Source organism: Prinia subflava, chromosome 2 (assembly GCF_021018805.1).
Source record: "Prinia subflava isolate CZ2003 ecotype Zambia chromosome 2, Cam_Psub_1.2, whole genome shotgun sequence".
In the NCBI taxonomy this organism is placed as follows: Eukaryota; Metazoa; Chordata; class Aves; order Passeriformes; family Cisticolidae; genus Prinia; species Prinia subflava.
In genome coordinates this window covers 101,729,609-101,755,704 of record NC_086248.1, presented here as the reverse complement: position 1 = coordinate 101,755,704, position 26,096 = coordinate 101,729,609, and the positions used below count along the sequence as shown (strand labels likewise).

The 26,096-nt window shown below is 42.9% G+C and overlaps 1 long non-coding RNA gene across 2 annotated transcripts in view; it reads right to left on the bottom strand.

Annotated features, from left to right (window-relative positions):
* LOC134547395 (uncharacterized) overlaps positions 1-26,096 on the bottom strand; it is a 49,726-nt gene that overhangs the window by 17,733 nt on the left and 5,897 nt on the right. The window contains exons 2-4 of one of the 2 annotated variants that reach the window (XR_010079459.1): positions 20,715-20,768; positions 6,514-6,593; positions 1,870-2,099 (exon numbers count right to left, since the gene is read on the bottom strand). This is a non-coding gene — a long non-coding RNA (uncharacterized LOC134547395). Of the gene's footprint in view, positions 1-1,869; positions 2,100-6,513; positions 6,594-20,714; positions 21,239-26,096 lie in introns of those variants that run through there. The other variant, XR_010079458.1, reaches the window with a different exon arrangement.

The window sequence follows — 26,096 nt, the reverse complement described above, 5'->3', positions numbered from 1 at the left end:
CATGATCTAATGAGAGTCTGACTGGAGTGGGGACTGGGCCAGCTCGAGTGACTGATTCAGAGAGAAACTCTCAAGGTTTTTCCATGATGGTAAAGAGCTGACGTCTGCTGCTTTGCACTCCAGCCACCAAACCTGCACCATTCTGCTTCCTCAGGGTTGACCAGAGAGAGTTGCTAGCTGTTCCCATGGGAACAAGGACTTGGCACCTACTGAGTGATGAACTGGGACATTTCCTGCTCCTCCAGATTGCTACAGCAGCATGAAAAACTCCATCGGGCTCTACCACCCAGCTGATCACTTTAATAAAGAGCTGAATATTAATAAAGGCACTAGCCCTGTTCATTTCACTCTCAGTCCTTTATGTGTTTATTTTGAAGCATTAGTGAAATGCCCTTTCTTCTTGTCACAGCCCCTGTGGGAGCAAAGCAAGTACAGATAAGAAGGGGCTTGGGAGAGCCCCAGATCAGATTTTACAAGCTCACCTCTAAAAAGCACTCGGGAATTTGCTCAATTATAAAGCATGTGCTCAAAGAATAAGAGAATCCTGGAACTGTTTGGGTTGAAAAAGACTTTAAAGATCCGTGGCAGGGATGACACTCACTAGATCAGGTTGCTGAGGGTCAGGTTGCTCATCCACCATGCCTTGAACACTTCCTGAAGGAAAATGGTGCAGCTGATTTTGAATGTGCACATAGGGATTATAATCCTATGTAGGACTTCATATCTGATAAAATCCCCCTGGCTGTCCTTCTCACCGAGTTTTGGGCCACGTTTGGAGTCTGCAAAAGGGATGCTTTTCATACAAACCTGGACAGAAGATCCAGGTTTGTGCTCCAGGAACGTAACTCATGGTGACTAAGGGGGCATCATTCTGTCAAGGACTTGAAGTCCTCAGTGCCAACTGGTTCACACCATGGGACCAAAATAATTTTGTATCCCCTTTTCTTATTCTGTTAGACTGAGTTTTTTCATTCAGTCAGTGGTTAGACTTGAATACAGAAATTTAGAAACATGAGATAATTTCATCCTTGGAAATATTAAAACTTGAACAGATTCAGCCATGAGCAACCTGCTCCTCCTGGCCTTGCTCTGAGCAGGGGAAACAGACCAGAGTTCTCCAGAAGTCCTCTCCAGTCTGAATTATTCAATGCTTCCCTTGCTTGTGTCACATACTAAATACATTCTGTCTGAAAGCGCCTGTAGTCAGTATCTTAATGATGTCTCTCAAAACTTCCTATCACACACAAGATAGACTTGCATGATTTCTTCCTCTTCATTTTACCCTTGGTGTGCTTATGTGAGTGTTGAAAATTGCTTCATTCTAATTGAACCATTCTCATTTTCTCGCCGATCTCACCATAAATTTGCCATCCCTGAAGTGTTGCTTTCAGACTGAGTCTCAGGTTTGAGAGGGATTTCCAGAGCAGGAACAAATAACTAATAATGCCGTAATATTTACTCTTGCATTGATGGCACTTAAAATTTAGAAATGTATTCAGACCCCTCCTTATTCAGAATAGTCTTGATATTTCCAACAAATACCAAAATGTTTCTCTAAGTACAGAGAAACACTGAAGAAATAGGGAACAGACTATTTATTTTGCACAACCTTTTTTTTTTATAAAAAAGGAATGATGCTTGCAATGAATCTTTCATTTCCAAATGTCAAGAGGGAAATTCTCTTCTTATCTTGCTTGTTTTGCTTCTGATATGGTTAACTTGGCAGAAGCAAAAGGAATTCCTCAAGTATGGCAACATTGAGGAATTAATTTTTCAACCTGGAGGAAAAAAGTTCCAGCTGCAAAACTGTGGCAGAGCTTTAGACCAAAAAGCCCCCAGTGGCTTCTGTTGCCTTTGCTTTGTTCCTACCTTTCCTGCATCCCTCCACTTATAATCCACAGGACACTCCTCCAAAAGCTTCCCAGACCATCTTCTATCTGTCTTCTCACCAGGTGGTCATAAATCAGCTGCTTCTTTATGTTCTCCTTGGCATTCCCTGCTCCAGTGGGTCTCTCCATCACCATGTTTGCCATATTTCTCTGCTCCTCCTTGGCTTGCCTTCCAGTCAATTTCCCTTTCTCATAGTCTGATTTTCAGTCCTATAGAAGAAAAAAAAAAAAACCTAAGTGAAAAGAATTCAATGGACTGTACAAACATAAGCATCTTTGCCAGACTAGACCAGGAATGAGTTGTTAATGAAAATGAAGGATAAAATTGTAACAAATGCAGGGTATGGTCTTTTTTTCAGTTGAAAGTCTTTCTAGCTTGGAGGTATGAACAATCATTTCATTATTTCTCAAAAGACCTGGCAGGAGTCCAGGCCCAGAATTTGATAGTGTTGAGAACAGAAGTAGGCATAAAAGAGTTATTTCTATCTCAATGAGATTTGATGTTCCAATTAAAATCTGCAGATCCCCTGCTTGTGTTAATTGGTGTCAGAGAACTGTTTCTTCTGGAGCAGCTCAAAGAGACACCAGCAAAGAAACTGCCTTGCTCTATTTCCATGTTTCCCTTCCTTCTCTTTGTCTCTCAAGAGATAAAAAGTCCATCTGAAGTGTTATAAATTACCTAGGATAATTCGTGTTTTAATAACATATTTGTGCAGTTTATATATATAAAATAAATGTAACATGCAAGCCTGGGTTTGCAACAAAAAATTGGGCAAGCCCAGGCGTGTAGAGATTGCTTTTCGGAAGAACATAACCCTGGCTGGGTGTAGTTAATAGCGGAGAACTACAGCCATTAACCAGAAGAAAGATGACTTGCTTGGTCGTTAAGAGTTATCTCGGCAACTGCATCGAAGGAGACACACCTCTATTCATCAGCTCAAACTCCAACATTAGTATTCATCTTTTCCTGGAACGTCTACTCAGCGAAGGAAGGAACTGAATGAAAAACTGAAATGATTCTTCATCTTTCTTTGGAGAATCGGTTTAATCGGTGATTTTGCTGAATAGAACAAGAACTGAGGCTCCGAGGGCTAAATAAAGTCTATTTAAGGGGACCCGAACCAGGTAAAATTCGTGAATGGGGGAGGTCTCAGTGCAACTGCATCTGTGCTGGTGGTTCACCCAGTGCCGATCCCGGTTTATCGGCATTGCACTTTCGATTGCTGGTTTGCCTAAATTTTTTATCTGGAATTTCTTTAATTAATAAAAATTATTTTATTAATTTGGAAATTGACTGGCCATTTATAACATTGTTATAAATGCCAATACGATATTCCAATTAAAATAATAATTTGGTTTATTAATAAAGATCAAATTGCAGAATTTCAATAAACCCACCAACAGTGGAGATACTTGACAGTCTTTTTCCCAGGAAAATGCCAAGGGTTACCGTGAGACACAGAACCTGGCAGTCTGCTGTCTCTCCTACGGTTCACAAATTTGCCCGATTCGGGGCTTAGTTTTTATACACTTTTTTCTGCCCCTGGCAATATTTCCCCATATTTCCCTTTGTTTCCCGGCTAGCTATTCAAATTCAAGGGTGTCTCCGACCAGGCTGGAAAGAGTTCTTAGTTCATATGTTAATGTCCAGTTTCTATAGATCCTTATGGCTGATGAATGGTCGAGATATGGATGATGATGCCTGATGATCTGTGAGGGTGTCAGCCGAGGTGCAATCGCTTGGCCACCTTATCTTGATGGGTCTCCTCCTGGTGCTCGAGGAGGCTGCCAGTTTTCCAGTAAACCTTTTGTCTCTTTCTGAATGGGAGTTTCTGGGGTGGCGCCTGCCTTTTCAACATTTTGGTTTAGCAAAATGTTACAAGGTGTCCTGAAACTTACATTTTCATGCAACACACACATATATACAGTTTTATAGTTTTCAATAATATTTCATTAACTATAAGAACATGAATTAATCATTTCACATTTTTCACAACATGAAGTATGAATACAGATGAGAAGCAGGAATTTACTGCTCCTCAACTCTTGTAGGGACCCAACTGAGAAGAAATTGTTCCAAAGGCCCCACTTTGCAGGGCATTTAGGCCTCGATGCTTGTTCAAGCATTATTTTTCCTGAACTAGACTGGAGTGTTCCCATCCCTTCTGTTGATGAGCCCAGGGAGGGCTCAGTAACATGGATTTCAAATGCTGCAGTGTAATGCCTCCCTTACTCAGAGATTTTTGGTGGGTGAAATGTTTTTCACAAGGCAGGCAAAAGAGTGGGTTTTTTGTAGGGTGGCTCATTACTATGGCAACCAGCAGAGTGACCTCCCCTTGCCCTGCAGCACTGATTTCAGAGATGGGGAGACATTTCTGCTGAGTGCGCACATCACTTCCCACTCAGCTGTAGTGGCTGTGCAGACAATCCTAAAAGAGGAGTTAAAAGGAAATTCAATTAATCAATGTGCCCCACAAAGCCAAACATCTGGATGTAGCAGCTACTGTGCTGTCTAATAACTAGGAGGTGACAAGGGTCTAGAAAAGTTTTTTCATCCCTATATGGTGATGGCAAACAACTGGCCTTTGACACAAGCTAGAGTTATGTACAGTGTACAAAACCAGGGATAGTTTGGAGCAGCACCTTTTCAGTCTGGGAAGGGGCAGAGAAAAATGAGAGGCTGAGCTTGAAGAACATTGTGTTTCCTGGGCTGCACAGAAGTTAAATTTTCATTCAGGGCAAGATAAGCTTCTAAGAAAAATTACTTTCTTCCATATCTGTAAGAGTTTGATCTGCTTTTAAGAGAGAAAAGGGTTTTCTCCCTCATTTCCAGTAATTGCCTAACAGTTGCCAGGCAAAACAACAGAAGGCAGAGAAACAGTTTCGATCTAGGCAATCGCAGCTACAGCAGCATTTAGCTTTTGCAAAGTGTGCTGCAGTCTTAACCTGCTCATTTTCCTACAAGAGCAGCCACAAAGAAACCATTTGCTCACTCTTTCATCCTGTTCTCAGAGGGTTATGTTGGTCCACCAGCACCGGCAGCTTCCGCGCTTAGAGAAACAGCCTGGACACCTGCTCATTTTCCTGTTGTGCAGACAGTCCCTTCCCACAAAACTTGCAAGGTGATTACCTCCCATGTAGTAGTGCATTTTTACACACAAACAAGTGTTTCTATATAAAGGAAAGAGTTTCAGCTTACCTTGAAACATATAAGGAAGTAAAACCAGAATTTTCTATAGCCTTCTCATTGTAATTGGTTCACTGCCAGCACAGAGGCACTGATTGGGCTTTGGAAGTGTACCTCAAAGCCTTTTGCCAATCTCATTGGGCAAAGTGCCAAATAGCCCACCTAGGTCATTCAGTATTTAAGAAAGAGCACAAAAAGAACTTAGAAGCTTTTTTGGAATGCCTTAGCCAGTGTAAGAGTGTCTTCTACACTTGCTCGCCTTGTATTTCTTTGCTTTATAATGTTTATTATTTTTGTTGTTATTAAAACCTTTATTTTACAAAGCATGTCTCACTGTTTATTAAGCCATTTCTCTGCAAGGCTGGACCCTCGGAAAGTATTGAGATCTTTCGATACTCCCACAGATGTTCCTTGTGTCTATCTTAACATTACTTGTTCCTTTCACCACTTTTCCCAGAGACCGCTCAGAGATTACTTATTCCCTGGACACCAAGAGAAGAAAACCTTTCGGCAGGGGTGATGCAGTCAGGGAGAATGGTGGGACAATCACAGGGCCAAAAAATACAAGCGCTGAAACTCAGAAATCTTAGCTGATATAAAGGAATATTCAATCCAGTTAGACTTCTATCACAAGCTGTTTGTGTCACTCTCCAAGCTTTTGCCACAACCCACAACAGGCAGTAGTCTTCAGAAAGCACGAGGCAAAAAAAGTTGCTCCAAGCCATTAAGTCAGTTCCTAATTTCAAACCCCCCGCAGCCAGAAAACAAATTCTGTGCACTCACCCTGCTTCAACCAATCTTCCCAAAAATTGGTAAGAGGGGACCTTGGCAAGCTTTCTGTCTCCTCCTGTGGCACACATGTGCCTCATTTTCTTGCTGCACATTCTGATGGCTTCAGCAGATGTGCAATTCTGCATGCAGAACCCGTCTGGGTTCTGGCACTGCCAGGGGACTGGGCGTGGCCTTGTGGTCAAAATCCAACAGTGGGAAAACACCAGAGTCGCTGGAAACTCTGCTTTTCCATTGCTGAATTGACTGCGACTGACTCCTCTCAGACGTCCCAGATGAGGACTGTGTTTTTGCCAACAGGGAGAGATGCATTCAGATTGGATGTGAAAAGATGTGATTTTTGTTGTGCTGGACAACATGCCATCTGGCAGGTGTCAGCACACCAGAATTGCTGGGATCATCCTAGTATCTATCCATCTGTCATATGGGTCATCACACTTGAAATACCACAGATGAATAAAGCAAAAATCAAAATTCTTCTGCTGATTTCCTAAAAGGAAGAGTGGGGTGGAGGAGTCTGTCCTCATGTGGTCATTCAACCTGTTAGTGTGGCTGTCTACAACTCCACCATCACCCTCCAGCTTTTGAACCTATCAGCTCAAGGCCTTGGGACACAAAGAATGAGCAGTTAAGTTAGGCATCACTTACTTTCCCTGCTCCTGGACTGTCAGATCACGGCTGCTGCCAGCACTATGTACACAGCTCCAGGCAGCGACAGATGCAGAGCACTAAAAAACAAATGGGCAGTATTTAATTTCAGCCCTGCTCTCAAAATACAGGCTATCTCACAGAAAACAGTGTTTGATTAACAAACATAACCTGCAGCCTAGAAAATTTATCTCCTGAGAGGCTCCACACCTGACACTTGCTAAATGCACCAGTATTTTGTGCACAGTGACCTAACACTCATTGGCCAGAGTCTGGCTGGCATAAGTCCCACTGATGGCTACCACGTGTCAGATGAACATGCTATGAACAGTACTCAGACACTTCCAGGTAATACAGTAGCTATTGTGGTGCTTTGGATCACTAATAATCTGATTGATCAGAGCAAGCACTGACCATCACTACCTTGTGGGCACAATTCATGTTCCCAATACCCTAAGCACTTAGAATCACCAGGGGTTTAGGATTACTGTTAGAAAATGTTAAGAGTCACATCTCTACATGCACCTTCCTTGGATGTTCTTATGAGATTTTTACAAAGTACAAACACATCCTGGTTACACCTACAATATCAGCCCAGTGCAGCTGGTGTCCAAACCTAGTCACAGCCGGAGCTTTCTGTGTCAGAGAAAGATTCTGTCAACACCCATTTCTCTATTGCCTGTTCCAGTGTCTGCTGACCCTCTTTGATTCAGACCTTTCTTCACTTCTGTCCTTTCATGACAGATCTTCAGCCACAGACAGGTGAGAGAAGGAACACATTACAGGGACTAGCATTTGGAAAAGCCTGCCTTCCCTCATCCCACACTGGACTGGACATTGCAATGGGGTGTGTTGAGAATTCTATGGGTGTTCCTGTGTGTTGGGAGTTAGATTTGCTTCTTTTTCACTTACAGAATTTTTTCCCATTAACGACAGTGCTTAACCAAAACAAAGAAAAGTGGCTTAAGGAGATGGCAGCACAAGGCTACACCTATTGTTTTGGGTCTCTGGGAGCTTCCTTCAGAGAGGAGAGATAAGGCAAGGTTTGGGAAAGGTAAAAGGCACAGCTGGCGAGGGGGGGTAGTTGCTCTCTCTTGCTCTCGGCATTGAAGAGGACAGTCAAGCTGCCCCTCACTGCAGGAAGAGTTCACGGCCATCACTCTGCCTGGTCCTGGGAAATCTACCATCATCTGCTCGTGTACCCAGGAATCCTGAGCTCGTTTTCTCCAGCCCTCCCCCCACCACCACTGCTTCCTCAGAGCTTTGAGGCTCTCCTGCTACTCTGTAGCCCAGCACTGCCCAGCCCTGCCGGGACATCCCCTGCCATTCCAGCTACCAGCACAGAGCTCCTCATCTCATCCACCAGCCCGGGACTTTCCACCCTTCCAGCTCAGCCTCTCGGAGTCCTGCAGGGGCACCGAGATCAAACTGCCCCGGGCTTTTTTGTGAAAGAAAGCCCTCAAGGTTCTTGGTTCTGTTTATTACTAATGCTGTAGTTGTTGTTTGTTTGTTTGTTTTGTCATATGTACTAGTAAAGAACTGTTATTCCTATGCCCATACCTCTGTCTGAAAGCCCCTTTAATTTTCTGAATTAGAATAATTTGGAGGGAGGGGATTCGAATTCTCCATCTCTAGGGAGGTCCTGCCCCCTTCCTAGCAGATACCTGTCTTTCAAACCAAGGCACTGTGGAAGGATTTCATTGTTAGAGAGTGTTTGCGCTCTAACTCATAGTATTCAGAGACTACAGTAAGCATAAATCACATCTGCATATGCCCAAAATCCTTCCTAAGCATAAATTCATTCTGCAGCAGTGATCCGTTTTCTGTTCATGCCAGCTGATCTGTGCTGGGAACAGAGTTGGTACTCCTGCATTTTCAGCCTCAGAACGCAGAGGACAAGTAAAGAGGAACGCCCATTTATCACCTTCTACAAGACAATGAGCTTTGTGCTCATCTTACAAGTTTGGGGAATTGTCTCCTGCTCTTGAACTCACAAGCTTGATAGTGGTATGGTAAAAGCAAGTAGATTTTAAAAATTCAGTGGTCCAGGCTCTTTCCAGAATCTGTCACTCATTCTTCCCCCAGAGAGACAAGAAACAGAGATGAATGTCTCTGCTGGAGTTGTGCCACATGGATTAATGAAGTGGGACTTTTCCCCTATGTGCAGATTGACTTCAATTCACCCCAGATGTGTTTCAATGAGCCTTGTTCAAAGGCAGCCTTCTGGGAAGGAGGAAGGGTAATTAACTGATGCTTTTGGGAACAGTCCTGCTATGGAGGTACAAAAAATGAGCCAAGGGCAAGGAGACGTGGTGCTTTCATATATGCATATTTGTGTGTGTGTGAGTTTTGGCAAGCAAACTTCAAAGAGGGGCTGCCATTAGGGCTTTGCAGAGGAAGAAAGCCAACAGCAGTAAATCTAGTAAGCAACTGTTTGACAATCTATCTTCAGATAAAGTTTCTCCCAGACCTGAGTCTGGCCCTGCACTTCTCAATACCCAGGCTCCTCATCTGTCTAGCTTTGACTCTTAAATATGTCAAAAACACAGTAGGAGCTAGAAAAAGATGTGGTTTCATTCAGATCCTATAGCAATGATTTGGCAGTGATTTTTAAGGAGAAAAAAACCCAAACCAGAATTCCTTAATTTGCTGTCTGGCATATCCTGCTTTTGCTCTCTAACCATTGTTCCCATGCTCTGTGGGATAGGATAGGAGCTGCTCCCTCACTTTCACTCTGCTCTAAACTTTCAAACCTCAGATCTAGTTTGCCTTTGAAATCAGAGCTTCCCATATTTAGTTTTTTCTTTTTCTTCATGGATGTCTCACTTGCAAGCAGAGGCATATGTTTGCCTCTGCACAGCAGGTACCAGGATATACCCCTTCAAGCCGTGTGTGCAGCCAGATTTCGTAATCAGAAAAAATTAGCCTGGTACACCCTGTGGGTCAAAGAGTGCAGCAAAACCTCTGAGGAGCTGCTGAAGCCCTGGCAGCAGCTCTGGTGGGCAGCACTTCTTCCCCCAGAAAGCCAATTTGCAGCCCTGGGTCTCTCAAATTGTTTTTTTGTTTGGTTGTTGTTGTGGGGTTTTTTTGTTTTTGTTTTTGTTTTTGTTTTTGTTTTTGTTTTTGTTTTTGTTTTTGTTTTTGTTTTGTTGTTGTTGTTGTTGTTGTTTGGGTTTTTTTTGTTTGGTTTTGTTTGTTTGGTTGGTTGGTTTTTTTTCCCTCACAACCAGATTCTGTCTCCTCTTCCCATGCTGGCTACTTTTCTTCATAAAAATCAGGGGTAAAAATGAAATGGGGGGAATTAGTTTAATAGCTTTTAAACAACTAAAAATCACTATACACCAGAGGAACCCTGAGCAGAGTTTAGCTCCCTTCATCTGTTCTGACCTCCACTGAACACTTAATTCATGAGTCTCCATGGCATGGCATGGATCAGAAGCCAATGTTATTATTATTCATTGCATTTGCTCTTTGTCTGAAGCACTTGCAGGTGAGATGAAAACGCTTATTCAAATGCAGGCTCTAAAACACTGTTCACAAATCCATCTGGGCACCAATTAAATTACAACATGAATCCAAGATGTAGCAACTTCTTTTATCTGGAGACAGCCAGAGAAATGCCTGGGTGAGGAATTCTGAAAGCACACAGCTTCTGGTTACAACTTGAGGCTTTCATTAGGGAAAGATTTCACTTGGCCCTTCTTTAGTGTTTTTTTCATCTTTTGCTGGAAGTCCTTGAATGATTCTTTCTCCTGACTGATACTGACAGCTCTTTTAAAAACATGATTGATGGCCCATTGTCAATAGCCATCATGCTCCTGTCAGAGAAGTGGGAGACATGAAATAATTCGGTTTTCAGTAATTCAAGTGATGTTGCTAAATTTGGGAAACAGACACTGGGAGGAATGAGAACATGACAGAACTTTTCTGGGGGAAAATAATTAAGGGCTTGTCAGTGAGTTTTAATTTGATCAAGAGCGTAGTGGCATGAATAGATTTGTATTCCAAACATTGCTCTACTACCAGTTTGAGTAATAATCACCCAGAGAAACTAATCACACGGAGAATACATAACACATAATCTGATATCTTTTCCATAAGAGTTTTAGGTATATTTAGTCTTTTAGTTCACTTCTGTTGTTCCTGTGTCCTGAGTCCACCTTAGACTGTTGGGAATAAAGCAGACATCAGCCCATGAACATGTCAAAAAGGTTCCTGCCAGGACTGATTCCCACTCTGCAGAGATGTGCTCCCATACCCAGGGGGCAATGGAAACAGACTTCATGCTGCAATTCCTTTCCCTGTCCATCAATAATATTTTACTTTCCAGCTGGTACATGCTGAGTCCTACACTGCAGGGCCAAGTCCAGCATTTGAACAGGCTACTGATAGATCTTTTAAAACCAGTGAAGGTAGGAAGTAAACTTTAATAGATGGAAAAAGACACCAAAAATCCATTAACATGTCTTTCTTGGTTGAATTTAATAATCTCTTAGCAGCTGACATTGTCCCTCCTGGAGGTAATTACACAATGTAGTCAAGTCACCAAACTTGCACCAAAGCACTCCTTGTGCACCATTTATGTGTTGCCACTCAGTAATGCTACTGCTTGGCTCTTCTCTGCTCATCCTCTCCAACATTCTTCTCCAAGGGAGAGCAGGACACCATGCCTGCAGCAAGCTACAGCTGAGCACCAAAGGCTAGAAAGGCAATCCATCTCCGTCTCAGAATGTCCCCTCATTGTGAACACCTAGAAAATCTCTTTCTGCATCTGAGAGATGAGTGATTTTTTTATCACTGGTGGATCATACAATCACAGAATGGCCTGGACTGGAAGGGACCTCAAAGATCATCACCATGGACAGGGTCACCTTGCACTAGATTGTGGGAATTCAAGGCACAGAAAATTCTCAAAACCTTGTGCATGCAGGCCCAAACACAGCAGAGAACACAGGGTTCGGCTTGAAGCCTTGGAAAAGGCTTCCAGCTTTAGAGACTATAAGCAAGAATGTGGATTTGTAGTTTAAGCAGAAACATAGTAAGCTTGGTAGTGGAGAGTTTAAGGTTTTAAAGTTAAGATATAGAAGTAGTTACAAAGGTAATAAGAAGTTTTAAGGTGTAGTTCTGTAGGATTGTGTGTCACTGTATGATTGGATAAAATTGTCCGCATTGGGGTAGAATGTGGGATACAATTTAATTAGGCATTGGTGTGAAAGTGAAAACAGTATGTGTGGCAGTAATTTATTGGTTAATAAACCTTTAAAACCCCTTATAACCTGTGGTCTTGTGACCATTGGCCATTAACTCCTGGCGTATGCGGTGAAGACATTTTTACCCTTCATGAGCCTGTAGAAGAAGAGCAATAAATCATATTTTAAGATGTCTCCAAGTGGTCCCGTCTCTCTTAAAATCCCAATACTAGATCAGGTTGCTCAGAGCTCCATCCACCTTGAATACTCCCAGGGACAGGGCATCCATAAGTTCTCTGGGCAACCTGTTGCAGGTGCTCACCACCCTCACAGTAAAGAATTTTTTTTCACTCTTCTTTATCCTAACACCTTGGAACTCCCTACCATTCTGCCAAATTCTGCTGAAGTGAGGCTCAGAGTTGCTGAGACACACAGCTCTGGTTGTGCCAGTACACAAACACATCTCTCATTCCATAGGAAGCCAACCTAGTCTTTTCACTAAAACCCTAGAGCTGAGTTCTAGTCGTGGAAGATAGAGCCATGCAAGCTTGACAAGAGTTTCATTAAGATCACATACATCTAGCTGAGGTTCAGGTCTTCAAATGGATATCTTAAGGAGGCAACCATCCTCCTGTTCTCCTAATTTATGCAGGGCCATCTTAGCATGGAGCAATCCATACAGCATCCATATAATTGGAAGGAAGCTAATATCATCTACCATGGAGAGTCAAAGCAGGTGCCTGGCAGCTTCTCTGTTACAGGTCATGCCTATATATGGGATAAGCAAAAAGAAACAACAACACAAAAACAAAAACAAAAACAAAAACAAAAACAAAAACAAAAACAAAAACAAAAACAAAAACAAAAACAAAAACAAAAACAAAAAACAAAAACAAAAGAAGAGAAATATCAACATAATAAATTTACTCTTCATGGTTCTCTGCTCTCATTCCACTTTGGTGATGGACAGAAGAATCAGCAACAAAGTGACTGGAATTTCAAGTGGCAACACGAAAATTTAGCCAGCTGTCTCCTCTTTAGATCCCACTTTTCTCCCACCATTTTGTCTCCTTCTACCCCAGTTTTAGAAGTTTCTTTCCTAAGAGGGTACTTCACAGGGGCTTGAGAGACCCTGGAAGGTCTCCCAGTCCCTTCTTCTGTACAGGAGCCCCCTTGCAAGCCAGACTCCCTGTTCCCAAGCCACTCTCCTGACAGCTCCAGGGAGTTTGGCTCCTGGAGAAGAGCACCTCTATGTTTAATAGCACATAACTAACTTTTCCCAAATTGTCTGATCTCTTTTTGAACCCAGGCACGCATGTGTTGGCCACCACACCAAGCAGAAAGAGGAAAAATAGATTTTTCAGGAAATTGTGACCACTGTGTGGTGCCTGGGAGTGACTGTCAAGAACACCATCAGCACTTCTAGCCTCCAAAAGATATAAGAATAAGTAGACAATAATGCTTGCAGAGCACAACCATCCTCAACCTGCCCCAAAGAAAGCTGCCTGCCAATTAGAGGTTGGGAGCACCCTGCTGAGAAAAAAAGCCCAAATCTGTAGAAATCCTATTTTTAATTCCTTTTTTTTTTTTTTTTGAGTGCAATTCTGAATATCACTTTCATGACACATAAAGTTCTAAATAAATTTCCTGTTTAAGCTAATTGTTGAATTCTCCATAGATGTCAAAATTAAACAGCTCCTTAATGTGTGAAAGATCAAGCAGGATTAAAATACACCACCGTGAAAATGAAGTTTCTCCTTGTCAGACCAAAACAAAGGACATTTAAGGCCAGAAAGTGTAGCATGCACACTCTGCAATGTTTTTTTTATAAAGGCAAATCCAAAATCATTCACTGAAATTTTTTCCCCATTAAAAATATAAATCAAAGCCATCATATTCTTGTAAAAGAATTTGCTTTCAAAAAACATGGCAATTTCTGGTGGCAAAATCTGCTGTCTGGAAAGTTTTCTATTTAGCTGCAGATGGAATGCACTATGAGATGCTGCATTCTGGAAGTGCTGACAGAAAATAACCTGGTTTCTGCTCCCTTCCTCCTGTACATACAACCTGCTGATCTGTGCTTGACCTCTTTCAGGAACTGTAGGATCATTTAGGAGAAAATTGCACAGATTCCTGTGATGCTTCCTTTTTATTGATTTTGCCAACTAAGGAACTCAGCTATTCCTTCAGGAGCAGTAGAAGGGGTAGGTGATAACGCAGTCAACACCACTGAGCAGTTTTAGCAGGCACAAAAACATCTAGGTTGCAGAGTCATTATTTTGCAGGAGAAGCTCATGGAGTATGTCCTGCTTTCTTTTTCCTGGAATGTTCTCTGCTCAGCACTGAGGGGCAGAAGTGCTCCACTCTTTAGAGCAGATGTAATTTCCCCTTATGATGAACACACAATTTACCTCCCAGTTTAATTTTCCTCCAGGTGCAAACACTGCAGGTGAATAATACAGGTGTGTGCTGGACCTTAAGGGACAATAATTAAAGGGCATTAAGGGATGCAATCTGAAATGCTAAACTTGCATTTGCTATTTACTCTGCTGGTAAATATTACCCCTATTCATGTTGGTACAAAATATCACTAAACCAGTGGGATTTGCTGTAAAAATTGCCTTTTTGTGGTCAGGCATCCAAATTTTGTCCTTCCTTGATGGATATCCACCAAATAGGTCTTTTAATTTTTAACTGAAGGAAAAATGGGAACATTAAGGACGGTTATCTCTGCGTAGTGGAGCTATACAGATTTAATCAGCTTCCATCATCTGAGCAGCACAGTTTCTACCAAGGACCCAAATGGTTCCGACTGCATCACTGTGCTTATTAAAGAGCCTGACTTGGCCTTCATTAGGATTAGTGGGGAGACTATCAACGACACCTAAATAATTTAGCAGTATGGGTCATTAAGGTCCAGGCCAGAAATTTCCTTCTGGCAAACCTGCACTTCTGAAAAATCCCACTGAAGATTATTAAGTCCACTGTCCCAGAAATGGCAGTTCTGCTGTGTCCATGAAGAAAAGCTTTCTTAAAACTGTGTATTCCCAAAGGCTATTCAGTAGTACTGTTGAGTCACTCCTCCCTGACTGTGTGAATGAAGCATTCCTATTTTTTTTAACAAACCATCTGTTTCCACAACTGTGCATTGCTCCATAAACATGGTGATGTGTACATGAATGCTAGGAAGGGTCACTAATACTGCAATTGGTCAGGAGGTGTTTTCTGACTTACAAACATGCAGCAGTGTTGAAATGAATGCCGTGCCATCATTAGCCACTGGGAGCCAGGGAATGATGGACACACTTTGCTCTGAGCGTCCAGAGCACAGAAGGAAGAACAGGGGCATGCACTTAAGGAGAGATGCCAAATCTGCTCCTTCAGAGCTCCTAATTTAGAGGGAACAAGGCACCATCTTTTTGCTGTCAGATGAGGTTTCAGGCAGAGTAGCTGGGAAAAGGAATTTCCTGACTGTAGGGAGCTGAGTATCTCATACAGCTGATTTTTCTGTGTTATTGGGTGCTGCTCTGACCCCTGTCCATATAGAGAGAGCTCCAGCAAGGATCAATCAGCTGCTTAGCTGAGCATAAAAGCATAAAAGCGAACATTAGTGTGGCCTCAGGGATGTGCAGGAAAATTACCCTAGGAAATAAATGTTGCAAAGGAAGCAATTCTACCTGCTGCTAAAGTAAGCCTGGCAATAGAAAGGAGCCTTGCTTCATTCAGGGACATGTGAATTTCTTCCAGAATGCCTTGCAGCAGTGGTAGTAGATGAAAGGAGTGATCTGTGCCTAGCAGAATTATTTCCTTCCTGCCTGCTTTGGCAAGGCATAAATCTCTTTCCTATTACCTGAGGTATGTCTCCTCATTGAACAGGGAGCCTTTCAATTCAACAGCAACATTAATTTACTCTCCATTTCCATGTGTCTGGTGCACAGGCGGCAGAACAGCTGAGAGCTGTAATGGCAGTCCCAGGTCAGGGTGAGCTGTCCCTGTCAGCAGTTCCCACCTCTAGAGACTTGGGCTGCCAAAGGAGATACCTGTTCTCTGTACCACCTTCCTGGATTAAGCTGAAGGGCTCCTTATCCATCAGGACACAGTACCAAATGGAATCTAGTCTGGTATTTCCACAAAGCACTGTGAGAAGAGGAAAAACTGTAATCACACTCTCCCCATCCCTCACCTTTCTCCCCTTTTCTCTGTCTTGTTCTCCAGCACTTCCACCTTCCTCAAAGAATCCTGCATAGCATCTCCAGTGGAAATGATTCCTCTAAGGGAAGATCCAATACACTCCCTGAGGATGTCCAGTGTCTCTGGCAGCAACAGTTTCTCTCCTCAGCCTGTCCTCCAGAGCCTGGAGAGGTCCCTTGGCTTAGGGCCTCTTCATTGTCAGAAGTAATCTCTCCCCCCCCATAGCCCTGAGTCGGGGGCGGGGGGCGGGGTGATTCATTCTCTGGAGATTTGGTTCAGTCCAGCCCAGAGACATAAAAATTCTCATGCTGGGGTACTGCTAGGGAAGAAATCTGTTGGGATTAACAAGTTACCTGTGCGCATTTTGCTGATGCTGCCCAGAGAAAAGTTAGCAGCAAGTGATCTTGTGAATTCCTGCCAGCCCTGCTCTTTGATTTACCTGCTGCTGGTATCCTGGGTCAGTATTAATGGCCACCAGCATGGCACTGGTCTACCTGGTCATGAAAGGCACAGGCAGGGGGAAAAGGAGAGCAATGAAAAGCTGTGCTTAAATTGCCAGAGGGTCTTTCTTTGTCCTCCTCTGCAAGTGTGGGTGAAGGCTGGGAACAGTTGAAGATCGGGGACTAAAGAACGGGGTCTGACCCAATGTGGGTATATCACACGTTCTTTTCCTTTATTCCTTGAGATGGCAGGTTAAATACAGACATAATAGTTTACAAGAACAGGTGCATTCTGATAGGCAGTGAACATACAGAAGTATGTATGCTATTGCAGTTTAAGGTAGCCACCGTGTCTTCCCAGTAACTGTTCTATGCTAGTAACACCCCTACCTTAACACATTCCCAGTACCAGATAACCTTATCTGGTACTACGTATGCTGAACGTACTAGGCCTACTAGGCCCTGGCCTGAGGCCTGGTCTGAGGCCCAGCTGTGGATAGCTCTGCCTTATCTAAGTTATCCTGTTCCTGCTACATGTGGGCACTGAAGAGTTTGCCAGGAGGAGTCCTGTCAGGTATGTTCTTAGTAGGTGGGAGTGTGAACATGGGAAGGCATAATTTTCCTTTCAGCACCTGGACCTACTGGTTTTCCAGTGAATGTTAAATTATGTTGCTGCCTAGGATTGCTGCCTAGGAAGGTTTTTTGAACTTACCTGAAAGATTTCAATGCAATACAAGAGAAGCAAATCCTCCTCTCCCTCCAACCTTTTCTTTTCTTTGGCATTTCCAAGTTTCTGTGCACTTCTTCATCAGATAACTGTATTAGGTGCTTCAGTTACCTCCAAAAGAAAGATGCTCCTCTTTTTATAAACCTTTTAGATTGTTTAAGCAATTTGTTCCAAAGGCTTAATGCAGTGAATGAGGTTTTGTTTCTTATCCTCTTCCCTGGTGGTGCTCTGATCATCCTTTTCATAAACTTATTTCTTGGTTCAAATGAAGTGAAATGACATGGGAAATAAGCTGTGATCTCTACATTGTTCATAATTGATTTGATAGAAATATTTGATAGTTCTGAAACTCAGTCATTTGAGCAGATTGCAGAGTATTTCTCAATACTCACACAGAAACTCATTTTTTTCCTTCAGAACTGCCCCTGTTGAGAGCCTTCACTCTTAAAGTTTCAGCAAATTGGCACAAAACTTTCAAAACATAGCTTAGCAGAGTGGGGGTTTTAATCTATTTTTTCATCTAGACTGTCTTTCAAGACTTGAATTTCTCATCAAATGACTTAGGACTTTTGTCAAGATCCATTTTTTGGAAGAAATGTTATTTGTTTACTCTGTTCTGTTGAAGGGGTTTGTTGTTAGTTGGTGAGGGGAGAACTGCACTAATTAGGACATCAAAATAAATAGTTTTTGCCAATGGTTTCCCAATAGAAATGATATGACATGGGAGTCTGACTCATGAGGGAAATTAGATGTATTCTCTGAAGGATGATGACTCTCATGTGACTCTCTGGCAGTTTCTCCAAATATTGTATTGTAATTGTGTTTCCATATACTCCTACAAAAATCAAATAAAGATTTTAATTTCACCAACATTCTCCATTTTGGGGCAATTTTCATTACGACAGGTTCCAAAAGAAAAAAACCAAACAACAAACCACCAAACAACATTTTCTGTGCGCAAGGCAAGCAAGAAATCTTTGAGCAGCTTTGGAGAACACAGCAGATGTGCAAGAAATTAATGTGAAATCTTATTACAGGCAGGAATTATTGCCAGCTCCCTGGTCCTCCAGTTAGGTGGTCACCACTTCTTACTGTTTAAGCTTTTACAATACTTGTATTTTACAATGTAAAAGAACAACATGCGGATATACATATAACAGTCTTGAAATTATCTCTCTTGGGGAGGATTTACTTCAAATGAAGGAAAGCTAAACATTTAAAGGCACATTTAGATGCTGTGGATGCTGGTTCGGAGTCTGGAGTGGCTGATGGTTGTTGTGAAGGTACAAGAGACATTTCCTGCTCTGAAAACCTTTCAGGCAAACTGTGTATGGATCCTGAATATTGTATGAAATGTCATCATTGTGACATCATTAGAGATGAGAAATGTAAACACAGGGAGGTGATGTGACCAGGAATACATCAAAACTCAGTGGCAAAATAGTGATGCTGGCCCAAAGACAAAGAACACAACCCCAGTACCCACTAGAAGGCTGCTGGCGGAGGTAGAGCCCCACTTCATCCTGGTCCATAGAAACAAAAGAAATCAGCAGAAATTATAGATTCTAGCTGGATTTAAGGAAAAATACTTTATTATAAAGATATTCAAGCACTGGAATTGGTTGTCCAGAGAGCTGGTAAAATTTCTGTTCCTGGATAACTTCAAGTCCCAATAGGGCAAAGTGGAAAACACCATGGTTTGAATTCACAGTTGACCCATTCTGCTCCAGGGGTTTCCACCAAACTGAATAAGCCTCTGATCTTGTGCAGCATGTTAACCTCACTGCTCTTCTAGTTTTTCCCTCAATTTTTCTTGTGTCTGTGCTCTTCTCTGCCTGTGCTTCGGTTCCTAGATGGTGATCAATACGGGTCAAGAGCAGGGCCAACATCTCCGTGCAGAAAGAAGAAGAAATATTGCTTATTTCTGCTGCAGCTGAAACCACATCACAACACAGTTCCCCTTTCATTGACAATTTAAGAAGAGGCTGCACCAGTACACAAAACTGGTGAGTTGGTGAGCAAGCTGCTCTCAAATGGATTTGTGCTATTGGTAATTATGGTTGTGATTGATGAGTTGAATGAATTCTGCTTGTAAAACTGAGACAGCTTCTGCCAAGCACATCACAGGCATGTCACCATCTTCTGCACTGTATAGAGTGCAGAAGTTATGACCAGCACCAAAGGTAAGCTGTACACCACTGCTCAGAAAAAGGGCTTGACTTGCATGAAGCCAGGAAAGCAGAAGAGAAGGAAAATAATGCTCATTCTACTGGAACAAAATCAGAGAGAAGAGGAGCTGGAGAAGCTGCCCACACTATGCACCTCTGCAACACAGCATAGAAGAGGTGACACCACCCACAGTGGCAAAACAGCCTCAGAGCCATGCTCCTGGTGCTCATTACCCCTCACAGCCAGGGAGGGCACAGAGGAAGCCTCCTGTGACTGGTAAAGTCACAGGGCACAAAATGGCTCTAAACAGAAGCAGGGTCAACTTGGATTAGAAAGAATTAAGTTTTTATGATGAGGATGGTGAAACATTGAAACAGGTAGAGGTTGTAGCAGTCGTAGAAGTTGTAGAATGTCTCTGGAAACATTCACGGTCAAGCTGGGCAGGGCTCTGACCAACCTCATCTCAGTGAAGATGTCCCTGCGTATTGCAGGGTGTTTAGATAGGCGGTCCTTAAAGGTCCCTTCCAACCCAGACTGTTCTATAATTCTGTAATGGATTCACTTACCAGAAACTCTTCCCCTAATAAAAATCCTCCCTCTCAAGAGGATTTATCCCTTGCAAGAGGGAAATAGCACTGGGAAGGTATCACGATCCCAAATTATCTTCAAACACCTTAACAATGTAATGATACATCCTTCTGTAGCCAGCTCATTCAGCACTGTCTGCTGTAAACACCCTCCTCAAGTGCAGCTCAGAGCCTGGCTTCTGCTCCCTGATCTGTGCCCCTTCCCAGGCCAGCACAGACTGTGAATCCTGAAATTAAACAGATCACTCCCAACTGGCTTTCTGTGAAATAGCTGTGCTTAAATTGGCTTTCCCTGAGTGTTCAGCCCAGCATGCTGCTGGCTTTTGCAGAAAATGAGCCCAAAGCAATTCCTGGTATGTTGAAATGAAATGTTGAAATCCAGCTTTTGGACACTTGCAGGAAAAAATCAGGGATGGCTGGGCTGCTCAGGAGCACTCTGGCACACTTGAATCCAGCCCCTGTAGTCCAGAGTTGGAAGCACCCACAGCTCCCTGGAAGGCATCAGAGATGGGGCAAAGTAGATCTCCATAATTTCAGCTTTGGCATAACCATAATGGCACAGATCAGGGACTGTGATCCCTATCCATGGGGAACATCAACCACACTCCAACACTTGGCATATGGAGCTGTTAAGATTTCAACCCCCACAGATGGGAAGTAGCACATTGTGTTACAGCTGCTGTTTTAGTGCCACGCACACATTATACGGTGTGAGGATGGGTAATGCCATGTGCATGAAGGCAGGAACATGTCAGAAGCACATTGCACAGCCAGCTATGGGAGGTGAGTTTATGACTCAAGACTCTGGATAGCTTAGGCTGTAAAATACCCAAGAATTGGAGTATTTTTAAACTTAAGGACCATTTCTAATATAAAATGGAGAAAAGCCTTTTTTTACCTTTGCAGAAGATGGCTGCACAGTAAAGGGGCTCCCGAAAGAATTATTTTGGTGCTGAAAAACAGAGAGATGAACAGCTTTTTTATCTGCCCCCATCTTTCCCTTTCTTCTTCAGCCCTGGGCCTTTCCTGAACAGCTCTGCAGGAGGAAAAGCTCACTTTTGAGCATTATTGTTACTGCCCTATTTTTTCCCGTGCAGGAGATCAAAATGCCCATCCATGGCTTGACTTTCAGATGTTTCCTTACAGCAAGCTCAAGAGAAGTCATGTTGTTCTCTGCTTATTAGGTAGAAAGCACCACTTTGAAAGTGAGTGGAGCAAAAAGCTGAAGCAGCAGCTGGAAATACTGCACAGGGACAGAAACCACAGGGCTGGAATAGGTTTCACAAGGGATAAGACATCAACAAGCGGGGCAAGGAAAGGTGCAAGAGTGTAGAGAAGTCACTCAGCTGTGGGAGGAAAGCCAGAGGGAGCTCAGGGCTGCATGGAGAGCTGCAAGAACAGAATAACACATGCCTTCCTTTAGCTGTGGAAGGTCCCACCCACACAAACATCCCTGACCTTCCAGTGGACGGTTGGATGATCCAATTTGCAGTGAGAATGTAATTCATTAGAAGCAGGAAGGAAAATGGACCCATCATCAATTTGAGGGAAATAACATGGTTTTTAGGGTGCTGCCATGAATCACAAATTGCATGAAATTTGTTCAGTAGAACTGTGTAGGTCAGAGTGATTCAGATGTTTCATTTCACCTTTTCTTTATGCAAGTTCATCCATTCTTCTCTTTGAAAGGAGACTTTTATTTCATATTTTAAAGGAATAATAGAAAGAACTAAATAACCTGAGAGTTATATGAACTATTTTATCAAGAGAAATCCAAGGGGTCCAATGTATAATGAGCAGATGAATAACAGCATAAAGTACTTATTTACCTCAGCAGTGACCCCAACACACCAGGTTCCCCAGAGCAACATGGGCCAGAGCCCTGGAGGTCTCTGTCCTGCAGAAAATGTTATGGTTTGTGCTGCTAAACTGAGAGAATTAGTGCATGAAGCTTGCAGAGATGGAGCAAAAATCCCTCAAAAGGATGAATGTTGCATGACAGCCAGAGGCAGAACAAAATCTCATTCCCTATTCATCACTATGGGTCTATTTTCTATGAGCTAATGCTGTTTCAGGTGATAATTAAAGGAGGTGGGAGGCCTAGAAAAGCTTCTTCTTCTTCCTCTTCACAAAGTAAAGAAGTTTATGAATTATGGGATTCTTTTTGTAACAAAAGTGGCATCTTAGACTTGTGATCATCTCTATACAGTTTTCATTTTGAAATCTAATTAAGCAGGAAACTTTTATCATTGCTAGTCATTTATTTGCAATTAATACATCGAAGATGTATTTCACTTCAGTGTCTCACTTCAGAACAAAAAGCAATTGGAAACCATCTGCCTTCCACTTGAAGATCTTGGAAAAAACTCCAGTAGGCCTGAGAGGAAGAATGCTTTCAAACCCATCTCAGCTGACATCCTGACACATTTTGCACTGGCCAGAATTAAGAACACCGTCATCCAAAGGTTTTCATCAAGATGAGAATTAAATAATGTGAAGTCAATACCATACTGTCCAACTTCTGCCTCCAAGAAGATTTCTGCCAGGTCCAAACTACAGCTGGCTGGAGATTTACTTCTCAAACACACCTGCACTTAACACCTGCATATGGCATTACTCAACTTCCTTCCTGAACAACATGAGAGGAACATCTACATTTTCCCCAAGGCAGTGATTCATGATCCCATCTGTCCTGCTGCAGCTGCTCAGGAGTGACATGCAGCCAAAAAGGTGCAGAGAGGGAAAAGCAAGAAGTAGAAAGGTTGTGAATTCCTGTTGGGTTGTGTTTTCCAGCAGTCCTGATTGAAAAGTAATTTCTCTCCATAAATAGGAAGAACAATTGTTCTGAAAAGGATGTGTTCAGAAAGAAAAGCCAATGTCAGAAAGCTTGAATCACACTCCCATTTTTCAACTTCTTCATCTGATAGTCTCCAGAATCAATCAGAAAAAAACCCATTTCAGCTCTAGCTTTACTCTGCATAAACGTCTCTAAGATTTCTGCCAACTGTCAGCATGTCTGGCTCATCAAGGAGAAACAGAAAAACTTTGAAGCAAAGAGACCAAGTGATCCAATTCACTGAATGTTTAACTCCTCCGATTAAACACTCAAGGCTGAGGCTCTGAGGGTTTATTTATCCTAGGGTGGAGCAGCCAATTAAACATCTGATGCTTCTGCAGCCTGTCAGGGATGCGTCACTCCCAATTGGCCTCAGTTGCCAGCATTTGTAGCCAACAAAAGGAATGAATAATGCACTCTTTGAAAAACAAGGAAGAAACTGAGAGATGGGGAGGAAGCCAGGAGGATGCAGGTAGGAAACAGCAGCAACCTGCCCTCTCTACCTATCTGCTCAAGGCTGCAAAAAAATGGGGATGAGGTGACACTGGCTCTACTGGAAGGGGATTGCCAGCTCCATGAGCAACAGTGGGTGTGGCAGGAGATGACAGCTCTTGGCTTGCCCTGATTTTCATTCCTGCTTTTATCCCCAGTGTAGCTGGGCCCCTTACTGGGCTGCAGCCTGAAGCCCTGAGCCCCCAGCTACCAGCACCTGGCTGAGACTCAGCTGTGCAGCAGAAAACAGATTTGTATCCCTGGCCAAGGTCTTGTAGCACCTGAGAGACATCCTTCCTGGTGTTACCCTCCCATGGCTTTTCCCTGGAAGGTTTGCATGGATCCATTTTGCATACCATCATCTATGGGTGCCAGGAGGATGGAGCCAGGCTCTGACTCCCACCTGATACTGAGCAACTGAATGAGGGGCAAAAGGCAGTAACTGGAAGGCAGGAAGTTCCACGTGAACATGAGGAAGTACAGGTTGCCCAGAGAGGTCGTGGAGTCTCCCTCAGTGAAATATTCAAAAAATATTCAAGGACTGTCTGGAGGCAATCCGGTGCAATGTGTTAGAGGACAAACCTGCTTGAACAGGGAGGTTGGACGAGATGACACACTGTGGTCCCTTTTAACCTGTCCCATTTTGTGATTGTATTTGTCTGGTCCTCTAAGACACACCTGAGTGTTGCTTTGTTGTCCCCTCCAACAGCATCTCCTGACTGGAGGAACCTTCTGAAAACAGTACTAGCATCCAAACCAGATCAAGAGGAACGTAAATCCTCACTGGGGTCTTATTGCTTCCTCACTACTCAAACCTCCTCAAAGCAAGTTTGCAAAAGCACAGAAGAAATAATTAAGTGCACATTCTCATGTACACAGCAGATGCTAGTAATTTGTTCAGTGTAAAACTTTTAAATAAAACAAAACTGCAACACCAAAAAAATGGAAAAAAAAATTCCTGCATCTGTTTATGGAAAGTAAGAGTCCTACCCTACCTGAAATTATTGTTTTTCTGTAAGGGGAATGAATAAAGCCTATCCTAAATAATTTTTCTTTGATTCACTGGGAAAGCATCTCAGCAATTTATAGTCAGGTATTCATTAGAAATTGCTGAGGCATAAGCAGCACTACCTAACAAAAACAATCTTAACATTTCATCAAAGTGTGTAGGTGGAAAGATGCAGATACAGTACAGCACAATTAATTTCTCCAAGTAGTAAAATGACCCATGTTTCATAAGGGTCAGATTGAGAGAGTAAGGAAATGTTTCTCTGCAAACCCTGAAAATTATATTACAACAAGGCAGTTTATTCTGCAGTTGCCAGAACAAATTAAAAGTTACATATTGACAAAATTGCCCTGACAAAGAGCTCGGCTCCGGTGTAACCACAGCAGTGAATTACACAGACATCTACTGGCAAGTCCCAAACGAGTCTGGGATTATTATTTTGGGTAAGAGAGGAGCACAACATTATCACAGAATGGAAGGGACTTTGAAGGCCATCTAGTCCAACCCCATGCAATAAGCAGGGACACTTCCCAATAGATCAGGTTGCTCAGAGCCCCATCCAGCCTGACTTTGAATTATTATCACTTTTCATCTGATAGTCTCCAGAATCAATCACAAATAAAACACTTCAGCTCCAGCTTTTCTCTGCACAAATGTCTTTAAGATTTCGGCCAACTGTCAGCATGTCTGGCTCATCAAGGAGAAGCAGAAAAGGAAGGCTAAGGAAACTGAGGTGCAGAAAGATGAAGGAACTTGCCCAAGGTTACCCAAAAGGTCAGTCGCAGAGCTAGGAAACAAGTCTGTTAGGATCCAGTCCTGGTTTCTGGGGCACTCTGTCCCCTCTGGGAAGCAGGTTCGACTCCCTGTTGCCTCCACCAAGGCTCTCTGCCAAGCTGAGAACACCCACAGGCCAACCTTGCCAAGATGTAAACCTCAGCACCAAAAAAGGACCTCCCAAAACCTGCAGTGGACCACCTGCAACAGATAGGAATTCATGGACCTGTGTGGTTACCTTCTGGGTGAATATGGAGAACTTGGACATGGGTGTCCAGAATTTAATCTTGAAGGTCACCAACTCTGGTGGTGGTCACCCACTAGGACTCAGGGGAGCAGTGGCAGTCACACAACAGCCTGAAGCCTGCAGCTGGAGTGTTAGCGTAGGAAAACATATAACTACACAAAGGCGATCATATGCGGTTCTTTATTTGAGCGTGCGGGACACAGGGGCATGAAATGGCCAAATCTTGTGCCCAAGAATACAGAGTTGATTTGTGATTTTTATAGTTTCAAATTATTCATATGTTAACTAACCTCCACTCCTAGATAGTGGTTATCCTATTTCTTAGTTACTATCTTAAATCATACCTACGCTTTACCCTGAGTTATACTTGATTTGGTTAAAACAATGCTTCTCAATTATCTCCCGGGCTGGAGTCACACTTGATTCAATTAAAACAATAGTATGAAGCTGGTTGCAGAAGACTTGTTCATTCCAAGGCCAGCTGTATAAAGTTCAGGTCGTGCATCTTCTACCTTCCCCAACTACCCACGGTTAGCTTATACAGAAATTATTTTTTTAACCCTCCACTATCAGGAGAACCACAGCATCCACTATCACATCTTTGGAAGAGTCACAGATTGATGTAGACCTCCCTGTACTACTGGGAATCTGCTCTTAGGTCCTCTTGTGCCATCCATTCTTCAAGCTGAGCCTCTCAGGGGAATGCCCCAGCCCAATCACCTCTCCTGTGTGCAAGGCCTGGGGCACTTCAGGAACATAGAGAAGACATAATTCTTCCCCAGCACAAAATGGGAAACAAAAATGTTTCCTGGCCCATGAACCTCTGTGTATGCAATCCATTTTCTCCTGGTCTATCCACCACCCTAACCATTCCAGTTACTATGCAGCAGCCTGATTAGTGTGGAGCAGGTTTCCCGCCAGA